This window comes from Mya arenaria, chromosome 12 (assembly GCF_026914265.1).
Source record: "Mya arenaria isolate MELC-2E11 chromosome 12, ASM2691426v1".
Lineage (NCBI taxonomy): Eukaryota > Metazoa > Mollusca > Bivalvia > Myida > Myidae > Mya > Mya arenaria.
In genome coordinates this window covers 66,959,628-66,971,980 of record NC_069133.1, presented here as the reverse complement: position 1 = coordinate 66,971,980, position 12,353 = coordinate 66,959,628, and the positions used below count along the sequence as shown (strand labels likewise).

General features: G+C 36.6%; 3 non-coding genes across 3 annotated transcripts; all 3 read right to left on the bottom strand.

Moving 5' to 3' along the window:
- Positions 1–708: 708 nt before the first annotated feature.
- LOC128212617 (U1 spliceosomal RNA) lies at positions 709–870 on the bottom strand. The gene has a single exon (XR_008257537.1). It is a non-coding gene; the product is annotated as a U1 spliceosomal RNA (small nuclear RNA).
- Positions 871–5,999: 5,129 nt separating this feature from the next.
- Positions 6,000–6,161, bottom strand: LOC128212642 (U1 spliceosomal RNA). Its single transcript, XR_008257561.1, has one exon. It is a non-coding gene; the product is annotated as a U1 spliceosomal RNA (small nuclear RNA).
- A 5,095-nt stretch (positions 6,162–11,256) lies between these two features.
- On the bottom strand, positions 11,257–11,418 carry LOC128212616 (U1 spliceosomal RNA). Its single transcript, XR_008257536.1, has one exon. It is a non-coding gene; the product is annotated as a U1 spliceosomal RNA (small nuclear RNA).
- Positions 11,419–12,353: the final 935 nt, after the last annotated feature.

Below are 12,353 nucleotides of genomic sequence, written 5' to 3'. Positions count from 1 at the left end.
GTAAATTTAGGGGTTTTTGATTTGGGGATGATCTATTTCTCTTTCGCCTATGTCCTTTCGCGGGCATTTGGTCACTTCATCAGCTAGTGGGAGGGGTAATTTTAATGTTTGCCTTACGCAAAAATGATTGCACGAATTAATTAGTCACAAAAGTCCCCTTAGCGATTAAATGATTACTTGTGGATGTACTACATTACAAAAATACCAATATTTCTGCAACCGGTTACTGTAGTCCTTTGATTTCTTCACATTTTTTCAGCAGTGCACAAAAAAACCGCCATTTCTTTTTGACCGGAAAAGTATGATCTATAACAAGTAATTTTGTTGAATTGATATCCATGCTAGATTAAGTATCATAGGTGGCATTTAAATCATTTGTTGTTGAAATATTCCACATGCTTTCACCACATATCCAACGATAAAGCCTTCAACAATTCTAATATAAGTATAGAGAATACCTTATAACTTTCACAAGTTGACAATATTCACATCTTCATTTTTCCATTTCTTGACTATACTGAGCTATGCTTATAGTAATGTGTAATGAAAATACTTACATATATATTAAAATTATCTTTTCATTAAAAATAAATATTAGTACTCTATAATTATTAAATTTACAATTTTAAGTGGTTACTATGTACTAAGGAGACTGTATGAATACTCTCGTGGTCCATATACCAAGAGATGTGCTATTGTTTGTTTATTCAGGGACAGCGCGAACGCAGTCCCCACACCAATAAATTACGTACCCGAGTAACCAACATTTGTGGCTATCGCAGGCGTCAGCCCAACCGAAGTGCAATGGGAGGGCCTCTTCCTGGGGGAACCGCCTTCATGATCACGGTATCCCCTGTACCAGGTAAGTATGCTTGAGCAGGGTTTGCCCTGGGCTATATACTCCTCTCACAATACCAAGTTTGACTACCTGCCTTGTACTGAATATTGATTTAGAGGCTGCTTGATCAGCATAGTAAATATACCAGAGAATATTTACAAGTATCCTTCGGTTTTATCAATGGATTGCGTATTTATCTTTTATACCATATAAATTTGTACTACATTAAATTTTAAACAGTACTAGAAATAGACAGAATATCTAGACTTTACTTACTCTTTCCGGCTATAAATAGACCAGCGATCTTAGCCACTGTATTATAAATAGCTACTGTAACATACACTGGCTTTAAACCCAGATAACTCTATCTTTAAACCCAGATAACTTTATGTAAACATTGATGATTACTTGGTATTGATGTAGTATAGTTATAAATCATTGTTAAAGTTGATGATTGTCTAAGAATTAAGAATAATTGTTTTCTTAATCATGATGATATGACGAAGCTACATGTATAGCTCTCTATCACGGTCATTGCACTATACAACAGCAATTGAATAGACCGCTGCTGTGATGAATAAGCCTGTATCAACTGTTCATCAACGTTAGCGGATGGGGGGGGGGCACTTTGTTTGTTTATATTGGAGAAAAAGGTTATATAATACGTTCAAAATGCACCACTTCGGACTAGAAATTATTAAAATCCCAATAACATGACTGTACTCCCCAATTTGCTTGCCTCAAAAAAATATTATGACCATTCAAAGTGTGAGGATAGTAGGTAGTTTTTAATCATTTTCAGATGATGACTGTTATTTGCAGATACAAATGTATCCTCTTAGCAGCAGGGAATAAATAAATACGATGTAAATTTTAATGATGAATAAGAGTTATGACCTTGACCTCTGACCTTAAAATCCATAGCAGTCATCAACTGGTCTCCTTCTACCTAAATGTCAAGTTTGAGGGCCATGGGTGCAGGCATTGTCGTGTTATCACACATTCAAACTTTTTGCGTTCAAGGTCACTGTGACCTTGACCTTTGACCCCTTAAATCAATAGGGGTCACCTACTGGTCAGGCCCAAACTACAAAGTCAAGTTTGAGGGCCCTGGGTGCAGGCATTGTCGTGTTATCCCTTGGACAACCTTTTAGCATTCAAGGTCACTGTTACCTTGACCTTTGACCCGACGACTCCTTAAATCAATTGGGTTCATCTACTGGTCAGGCCCAGCCACCATGTCAACTTTGATGACCATAGGTCTAGGCATTGTTTTCACTCGGACAAGCTTTGACAACCTTTTTACCAGAAAAACCCCTGTGAATTTGACCCCTAAAATTACTAGGGATCATCTACTGGCCAGGCCCAACCTTCATGTCAAGTTTGATGACCATTCTTTGAGGAATTGTCGAGTAATCACTAAGACAAGCTTTGGACTACCTAAGGACCAACCGACGGACCTACCCACATATGCGAAGCAATATACCCCCTCCTCTAAGGGGGGCATATTAATAAATAGTTGGGGAAATAGTTGTTTTTTCTCTTCATAAGATAATCATACTTTTGTGTGGATTTTAATAAACGTAGTGGACTTCATTAGGTCATGTTATCACCCAAGGACTTCTCCATTTCTGAGTATAATGTTTGAAGCACTGAGAGGACAATAAAATGAAGTCACGACATATCCTGTGTGAGGGAGCTAAACAATGACGTAGTAAGATAATGTGTTTTTTTTGCTGTATTATTTAATACAAGTTTCAACGTAAAACTAAATCAAAAGATAAATGTACATACATGAGTTACCCTATACGAGTTCTAGATACATTGTAGACTGCAGAATTACATGCCCCGTTCACATGATCAACATTACCTAATTAACTGATATTAAAGTACTGATAGCTAGAGTTATACTTAGGCAATAAATTTCGTGTAGCATTTTCTCAATATGGATTGCAAGTTAAGAAATATATCATCATATTTAGCAGAACATGTGTACATAGTATATTTACTAAAATATAATAAAACAGAAGCACGACTGCAAAGAAACGAACGCCAACATATATCTGTTAACATTTTTTCAGTTAAACAAGGGGATTACTCAACAGTCATTAAAACATAGTTATGAGTCTTGTTATACATGTGCAAATTGTTCACGAAGTTTAAATTAAATATCCAGGATGGGTTTTAAGTTTTGTTCAAGATGAAAGTTTTTGCAAGACAACAAAGACTATGACAATGCCTTGTTTTTTTTTTGGCTTCCAAAACTGAAAAGTTTAAAAATGTGCTTGTTCCACAAATGAAACAGAGTTAATAGCTAACAATACACATGACTGCATACTTATACATGTAGGCTTAAATAGCTAAACAAGAAACGCCACAGTATGACAAAACCAGGTTTTCAATGATTGACTTAAAAACTTAAGTTTCTCTGACAAAATGAAAAGAACATTACTTCGGTGTTTAATGGATTAAAGTTAACAAGCCATTGTTTAGACCATTGAAGAATAATATCAAGATCATGATTTAATGTCTCTTGAATTAACTGGGTATCTTTACTTGATACTGCTAAAGAGCTATCATCAGCAAAGAGTCTGGTAACGCTATTGAGTGACTCCGCTATATCGTTTACATATACCAAAAATAATAAAGGGCCTAACACCGAACCCTGAGGGACCCTGCCGTGTAATATTTTGGCGTCAGAAAAAGAATTGTTGATAAAGACCTTTTGCTTACGGTTTGTTATGTATTGTTCTAACCAAACGAGAATTTTCCCGCCGATTCCATTTTCTTTGAGTTTAAACAAAAGTCCTCTGTACCGGACTCTATCAAAAGCCTTAGAAATGTCGCAAAATACAATACATGTAGATTCTTTTTTGTCAAATGATGTACATATTTGATTGTATATATCGATTAGTTGATAAACTGTCGAGTGACCTGGTAAAAAACAGACTGTTTGGAGTAAATAAGACTGTTAAAATGCAAGAAATTATAAACGTGTTTAAAAATTATTCGTTCCATGACTTTTCCGACACAACTTATAAGTGATATAGGTCTATAATTGACAGGCTCTCCTTTATTGCCCTTTTTGAATAACGGCATTACATGTGCAAGTTTCCAAATTTCTGGATAAACCCAAGTATTTATCGAACGATTGAAGAGCATACAGAGGGGAAAGCACAGCGTTTTTGACGTTTCTTTTAACATTCTTTGACTTATTTGATCTGGACGAGTTGATTTGTTTACGTCAAGGTTTTCTAAAATGTCAATGACTTCCTGTTCGTTAATGGTAAGTTCATTTAAACAATAATTTGTTTTTAAATTAGAACGAGGTAATGTACTACTCGAGTCATTTACATTAGATATAGATGAAAAGTAATTATTTAGTGCGTTTGCTTTTTCTTCGTCTGTTTGCGAGATAAATTTTTTAAAGAATACATTTGCAGCAATCCACACTAAGTCTATCTTTCAACAGGGATACAGGTTAAAGGTAGGATATTTGCCATATAGTACGTGTCAAATATGTACATACGAATTCAATTCACCTATCAATGGGTAAAATATCATCAATGTCACCATAAGGAAACAGCACACATAATGGATGAAAGAGTTTGTGAGACAGTTTAGACAGGGGTGGCGGCTGGACTCACGGGAAGGTCGGGTCCGAGTACACGGGAAGTTGACCATCATGCACAGCCTTCAAAGCGTTCATATTTCTAATCTGTATTTTCTTATCCACACCGGCTACAGTCATGATGCCATATACGACGCCTCCGGAGACCCATGTATTTATGAGGGATCCTTCGCGTTTTAACTTCAGGGCCTCATATGCTAATTTCTGCCTAAACTTTGTCAGAGAGTCATGGACAAATATACGATCACCAAGGGATTTTCTTGCGTTGTACATTGTTTCTCTCGCTTTTGAATTGGTGAATTTAACTATGACTTTCCGAGTAGAATTAGTGCGGAATCGGCCTAGTATGTGGGCTTTGTCAATGTCGGCAGGTGTCAGATTAAGATTCAACTGTTTGGCTCGATTCATGATTTTGGCAGTGACGTTCTCATGATGGTCGCCCGTATCCCCTTGAATACCATGAATCTCCAACATAGAACGACGACCATATTGCTCGAGTTCGTCTCTTGCCTCGTTGGCGGACGCGATACACTCTTTTAAGTGTTGGTTTTCTTTGCGTATTTCTGCAATTTCTGTTTTCAGATCGTTAAATTTACTGTCGACAATCTTGGTGAATTCATCCTTCAGGTCGATCAAAAGCTGTTCCTTAAATTTTTCAACCATCTGGCTTGCTACCTCTTCCAGGTCTTTCCTTGTGCACATTTTTACCTCTGAGTCCGAGTCTATGTCCGAATCTACACTGTAGTAACTCGCGTCACTCAGGCTTCATGCGTCCGTCGACTCCCTCAAAGGATTTCCTACTCTGTGACGCTTGTAGACGTGTAAATTTAGGGGTTTTTGATTTGGGGATGATCTATTTCTCTTTCGCCTATGTCCTTTCGCGGGCATTTGGTCACTTCATCAGCTAGTGGGAGGGGTAATTTTAATGTTTGCCTTACGCAAAAATGATTGCACGAATTAATTAGTCACAAAAGTCCCCTTAGCGATTAAATGATTACTTGTGGATGTACTACATTACAAAAATACCAAAATTTCTGCAACCGGCTACTGTAGTCCTTTGATTTCTTCACATTTTTTCAGCAGTGCACAAAAAAAACCGCCATTTCTTTTTGACCGGAAAAGTATGATCTATAACAAGTAATTTTGTTGAATTGATATCCATGCTAGATTAAGTATCATAGGTGGCATTTAAATCATTTGTTGTTGAAATATTCCACATGCTTTCACCACATATCCAACGATAAAGCCTTCAACAATTCTAATATAAGTATAGAGAATACCTTATAACTTTCACAAGTTGACAATATTCACATCTTCATTTTTCCATTTCTTGACTATACTGAGCTGTGCTTATAGTAATGTGTAATGAAAATACTTACATATATATTAAAATTATCTTTTCATTAAAAATAAATATTAGTACTCTATAATTATTAAATTTACAATTTTAAGTGGTTACTATGTACTAAGGAGACTGTATGAATACTCTCGTGGTCCATATACCAAGAGATGTGCTATTGTTTGTTTATTCAGGGACAGCGCGAACGCAGTCCCCACACCAATAAATTACGTACCCGAGTAACCAACATTTGTGGCTATCGCAGGCGTCAGCCCAACCGAAGTGCAATGGGAGGGCCTCTTCCTGGGGGAACTGCCTTCATGATCACGGTATCCCCTGTACCAGGTAAGTATGCTTGAGCAGGGTTTGCCCTGGGCTATATACTCCTCTCACAATACCAAGTTTGACTACCTGCCTTGTACTGAATATTGATTTAGAGGCTGCTTGATCAGCATAGTAAATATACCAGAGAATATTTACAAGTATCCTTCGGTTTTATCAATGGATTGCGTATTTATCTTTTATACCATATAAATTTGTACTACATTAAATTTTAAACAGTACTAGAAATAGACAGAATATCTAGACTTTACTTACTCTTTCCGGCTATAAATAGACCAGCGATCTTAGCCACTGTATTATAAATAGCTACTGTAAAATACACTGGCTTTAAACCCAGATAACTCTATCTTTAAACCCAGATAACTTTATGTAAACATTGATGATTACTTGGTATTGATGTAGTATAGTTATAAATCATTGTTAAAGTTGATGATTGTCTAAGAATTAAGAATAATTGTTTTCTTAATCATGATGATATGACGAAGCTACATGTATAGCTCTCTATCACGGTCATTGCACTATACAACAGCAATTGAATAGACCGCTGCTGTGATGAATAAGCCTGTATCAACTGTTCATCAACGTTAGCGGATGGGGGGGGGGGGGGGCTTTGTATGTTTATATTGGAGAAAAAGGTTATATAATACGTTCAAAATGCACCACTTCGGACTAGAAATTATTAAAATCCCAATTACATGACTGTACTCCCCAATTTGCTTGCCTCAAAAAAATATTATGACCATTCAAAGTGTGAAGATAGTAGGTAGTTTTTAATCATTTTCAGATGATGACTGTTATTTGCAGATAAAATGTATCCTCTTAGCAGCAGGGAATAAATAAATACGATGTAAATTTTAATGATGAATAAGAGTTATGACCTTGACCTCTGACCTTAAAATCCATAGCAGTCATCAACTGGTCTCCTGTTACCTAAATGTCAAGTTTGAGGGCCATGGGTGCAGGCATTGTCGTGTTATCACACATTCAAACTTTTTGCGTTCAAGGTCACTGTGACCTTGACCTTTGACCCCTTAAATCAATAGGGGTCACCTACTGGTCAGGCCCAAACTACAAAGTCAAGTTTGAGGGCCCTGGGTGCAGGCATTGTCGTGTTATCCCTTGGACAACCTTTTAGCATTTAAGGTCACTGTTACCTTGACCTTTGACCCGACGACTCCTTAAATCAATTGGGTTCATCTACTGGTCAGGCCCAGCCACCATGTCAACTTTGATAACCATAGGTCTAGGCATTGTTTTCACTCGGACAAGCTTTGACAACCTTTTTACCAGAAAAACCCCTGTGACTTTGACCCCTAAAATTACTAGGGATCATCTACTGGCCAGGCCCAACCTTCATGTCAAGTTTGATGACCATTCTTTGAGGAATTGTCGAGTAATCACTAAGACAAGCTTTGGACTACCTAAGGACCAACCGACGGACCTACCCACATATGCGAAGCAATATACCCCCTCCTCTAAGCGGGGCATATTAATAAATAGTTGGGGAAATAGTTGTTTTTCTCTTCATAAGATAATCATACTTTTGTGTGGATTTTAATAAACGTAGTGGACTTCATTAGGTCATGTTATCACCCAAGGACTTCTCCATTTCTGAGTATAATGTTTGAAGCACTGAGAGGACAATAAAATGAAGTCACGACATATCCTGTGTGAGGGAGCTAAACAATGACGTAGTAAGATAATGTTTTTTTTTTGCTGTATTATTTAATACAAGTTTCAACGTAAAACTAAATCAAAAGATAAATGTACATACATGAGTTACCCTATACGAGTTCTAGATACATTGTAGACTGCAGAATTACATGCCCCGTTCACATGATCAACATTACCTAATTAACTGATATTAAAGTACTGATAGCTAGAGTTATACTTAGGCAATAAATTTCGTGTAGCATTTTCTCAATATGGATTGCAAGTTAAGAAATATATCATCATATTTAGCAGAACATGTGTACATAGTATATTTACTAAAATATAATAAAACAGAAGCACGACTGCAAAGAAACGAACGCCAACATATATCTGTTAACATTTTTTTCAGTTAAACAAGGGGATTACTCAACAGTCATTAAAACATAGTTATGAGTCTTGTTATACATGTGCGAATTGTTCACGAAGTTTAAATTAAATATCCAGGATGGGTTTTAAGTTTTGTTCAAGATGAAAGTTTTTGCAAGACAACAAAGACTATGACAATGCCTAGTTTTTTTTTGGCTTCCAAAACTGAAAAGTTTAAAAATGTGCTTGTTCCACAAATGAAACAGAGTTAATAGCTAACAATACACATGACTGCATACTTATACATGTAGGCTTAAATAGCTAAACAAGAAACGCCACAGTATGACAAAACCAGGTTTTCAATGATTGACTTAAAAACTTAAGTTTCTCTGACAAAATGAAAAGAACATTACTTCGGTGTTTAATGGATTAAAGTTAACAAGCCATTGTTTAGACCATTGAAGAATAATATCAAGATCATGATTTAATGTCTCTTGAATTAACTGGGTATCTTTACTTGATACTGCTAAAGAGCTATCATCAGCAAAGAGTCTGGTAACGCTATTGAGTGACTCCGCTATATCGTTTACATATACCAAAAATAATAAAGGGCCTAACACCGAACCCTGAGGGACCCCGCCGTGTAATATTTTGGCGTCAGAAAAAGAATTGTTGATAAAGACCTTTTGCTTACGGTTTGTTATGTATTGTTCTAACCAAACGAGAATTTTCCCGCCGATTCCATTTTCTTTGAGTTTAAACAAAAGTCCTCTGTACCGGACTCTATCAAAAGCCTTAGAAATGTCGCAAAATACAATACATGTAGATTCTTTTTTGTCAAATGATGTACATATTTGATTGTATATATCGATTAGTTGATAAACTGTCGAGTGGCCTGGTAAAAAACAGACTGTTTGGAGTAAATAAGACTGTTAAAATGCAAGAAATTATAAACGTGTTTAAAAATTATTCGTTCCATGACTTTTCCGACACAACTTATAAGTGATATAGGTCTATAATTGACAGGCTCTCCTTTATTGCCCTTTTTGAATAACGGCATTACATGTGCAAGTTTCCAAAATTTCTGGATAAACCCAAGTATTTATCGAACGATTGAAGAGCATACAGAGGGGAAAGCACAGCGTTTTTGACGTTTCTTTTAACATTCTTTGACTTATTTGATCTGGACGAGTTGATTTGTTTACGTCAAGGTTTTCTAAAATGTCAATGACTTCCTGTTCGTTAATGGTAAGTTCATTTAAACAATAATTTGTTTTTAAATTAGAACGAGGTAATGTACTACTCGAGTCATTTACATTAGATATAGATGAAAAGTAGTTATTTAGTGCGTTTGCTTTTTCTTCGTCTGTTTGCGAGATAAATTTTTTAAAGAATACATTTGCAGCAATCCACACTAAGTCTATCTTTCAACAGGAATACAGGTTAAAGGTAGGATATTTGCCATATAGTACGTGTCAAATATGTACATACGAATTCAATTCACCTATCAATGGGTAAAATATCATCAATGTCACCATAAGGAAACAGCACACATAATGGATGAAAGAGTTTGTGAGACAGTTCAGACAGAGGTGGCGGCTGGACTCACGGGAAGGTCGGGTCCGAGTACACGGGAAGTTGACCATCATGCACAGCCTTCAAAGCGTTCATATTTCTAATCTGTATTTTCTTATCCACACCGGCTACAGTCATGATGCCATATACGACGCCTCCGGAGACCCATGTATTTATGAGGGATCCTTCGCGTTTTAACTTCAGGGCCTCATATGCTAATTTCTGCCTAAACTTTGTCAGAGAGTCATGGACAAATATACGATCACCAAGGGATTTTCTTGCGTTGTACATTGTTTCTCTCGCTTTTGAATTGGTGAATTTAACTATGACTTTCCGAGTAGAATTAGTGCGGAATCGGCCTAGTCTGTGGGCTTTGTCAATGTCGGCAGGTGTCAGATTAAGATTCAACTGTTTGGCTCGATTCATGATTTTGGCAGTGACGTTCTCATGATGGTCGCCCGTATCCCCTTGAATACCATGAATCTCCAACATAGAACGACGACCATATTGCTCGAGTTCGTCTCTTGCCTCGTTGGCGGACGCGATACACTCTTTTAAGTGTTGGTTTTCTTTGCGTATTTCTGCAATTTCTGTTTTCAGATCGTTAAATTTACTGTCGACAATCTTGGTGGATTCATCCTTCAGGTCGATCAAAAGCTGTTCCTTAAATTTTTCAACCATCTGGCTTGCTACCTCTTCCAGGTCTTTCCTTGTGCACATTTTTACCTCTGAGTCCGAGTCTATGTCCGAATCTACACTGTAGTAACTCGCGTCACTCAGGCTTCATGCGTCCGTCGACTCCCTCAAAGGATTTCCTACTCTGTGACGCTTGTAGACGTGTAAATTTAGGGGTTTTTGATTTGGGGATGATCTATTTCTCTTTCGCCTATGTCCTTTCGCGGGCATTTGGTCACTTCATCAGCTAGTGGGAGGGGTAATTTTAATGTTTGCCTTACGCAAAAATGATTGCACGAATTAATTAGTCACAAAAGTCCCCTTAGCGATTAAATGATTACTTGTGGATGTACTACATTACAAAAATACCAATATTTCTGCAACCGGTTACTGTAGTCCTTTGATTTCTTCACATTTTTTCAGCAGTGCACAAAAAAACCGCCATTTCTTTTTGACCGGAAAAGTATGATCTATAACAAGTAATTTTGTTGAATTGATATCCATGCTAGATTAAGTATCATAGGTGGCATTTAAATCATTTGTTGTTGAAATATTCCAGACAATTCTAATATAAGTATAGAGAATACCTTATAACTTTCACAAGTTGACAATATTCACATCTTCATTTTTCCATTTCTTGACTATACTGAGCTGTGCTTATAGTAATGTGTAATGAAAATACTTACATATATATTAAAATTATCTTTTCATTAAAAATAAATATTAGTACTCTATAATTATTAAATTTACAATTTTAAGTGGTTACTATGTACTAAGGAGACTGTATGAATACTCTCGTGGTCCATATACCAAGAGATGTGCTATTGTTTGTTTATTCAGGGACAGCGCGAACGCAGTCCCCACACCAATAAATTACGTACCCGAGTAACCAACATTTGTGGCTATCGCAGGCGTCAGCCCAACCGAAGTGCAATGGGAGGGCCTCTTCCTGGGGGAACCGCCTTCATGATCACGGTATCCCCTGTACCAGGTAAGTATGCTTGAGCAGGGTTTGCCCTGGGCTATATACTCCTCTCACAATACCAAGTTTGACTACCTGCCTTGTACTGAATATTGATTTAGAGGCTGCTTGATCAGCATAGTAAATATACCAGAGAATATTTACAAGTATCCTTCGGTTTTATCAATGGATTGCGTATTTATCTTTTATACCATATAAATTTGTACTACATTAAATTTTAAACAGTACTAGAAATAGACAGAATATCTAGACTTTACTTACTCTTTCCGGCTATAAATAGACCAGCGATCTTAGCCACTGTATTATAAATAGCTACTGTAAAATACACTGGCTTTAAACCCAGATAACTCTATCTTTATACCCAGATAACTTTATGTAAACATTGATGATTACTTGGTATTGATGTAGTATAGTTATAAATCATTGTTAAAGTTGATGATTGTCTAAGAATTAAGAATAATTGTTTTCTTAATCATGATGATATGACGAAACTACATGTATAGCTCTCTATCACGGTCATTGCACTATACAACAGCAATTGAATAGACCGCTGCTGTGATGAATAAGCCTGTACCAACTGTTCATCAACGTTAGCGGATGGGGGGGGGGGGCACTTTGTTTGTTTATATTGGAGAAAAAGGTTATATAATACGTTCAAAATGCACCACTTCGGACTAGAAATTATTAAAATCCCAATAACATGACTGTACTCCCCAATTTGCTTGCCTCAAAAAATACTATGACCATTCAAAGTGTGAGGATAGTAGGTAGTTTTTAATCATTTTCAGATGATGACTGTTATTTGCAGATAAAATGTATCCTCTTAGCAGCAGGGAATAAATAAATACGATGTAAATTTTAATGATGAATAAGAGTTATGACCTTGACCTCTGACCTTAAAATCCATAGCAGTCATCAACTGGTCTCCTACCTAAATGTCAAGTTTGAGGGC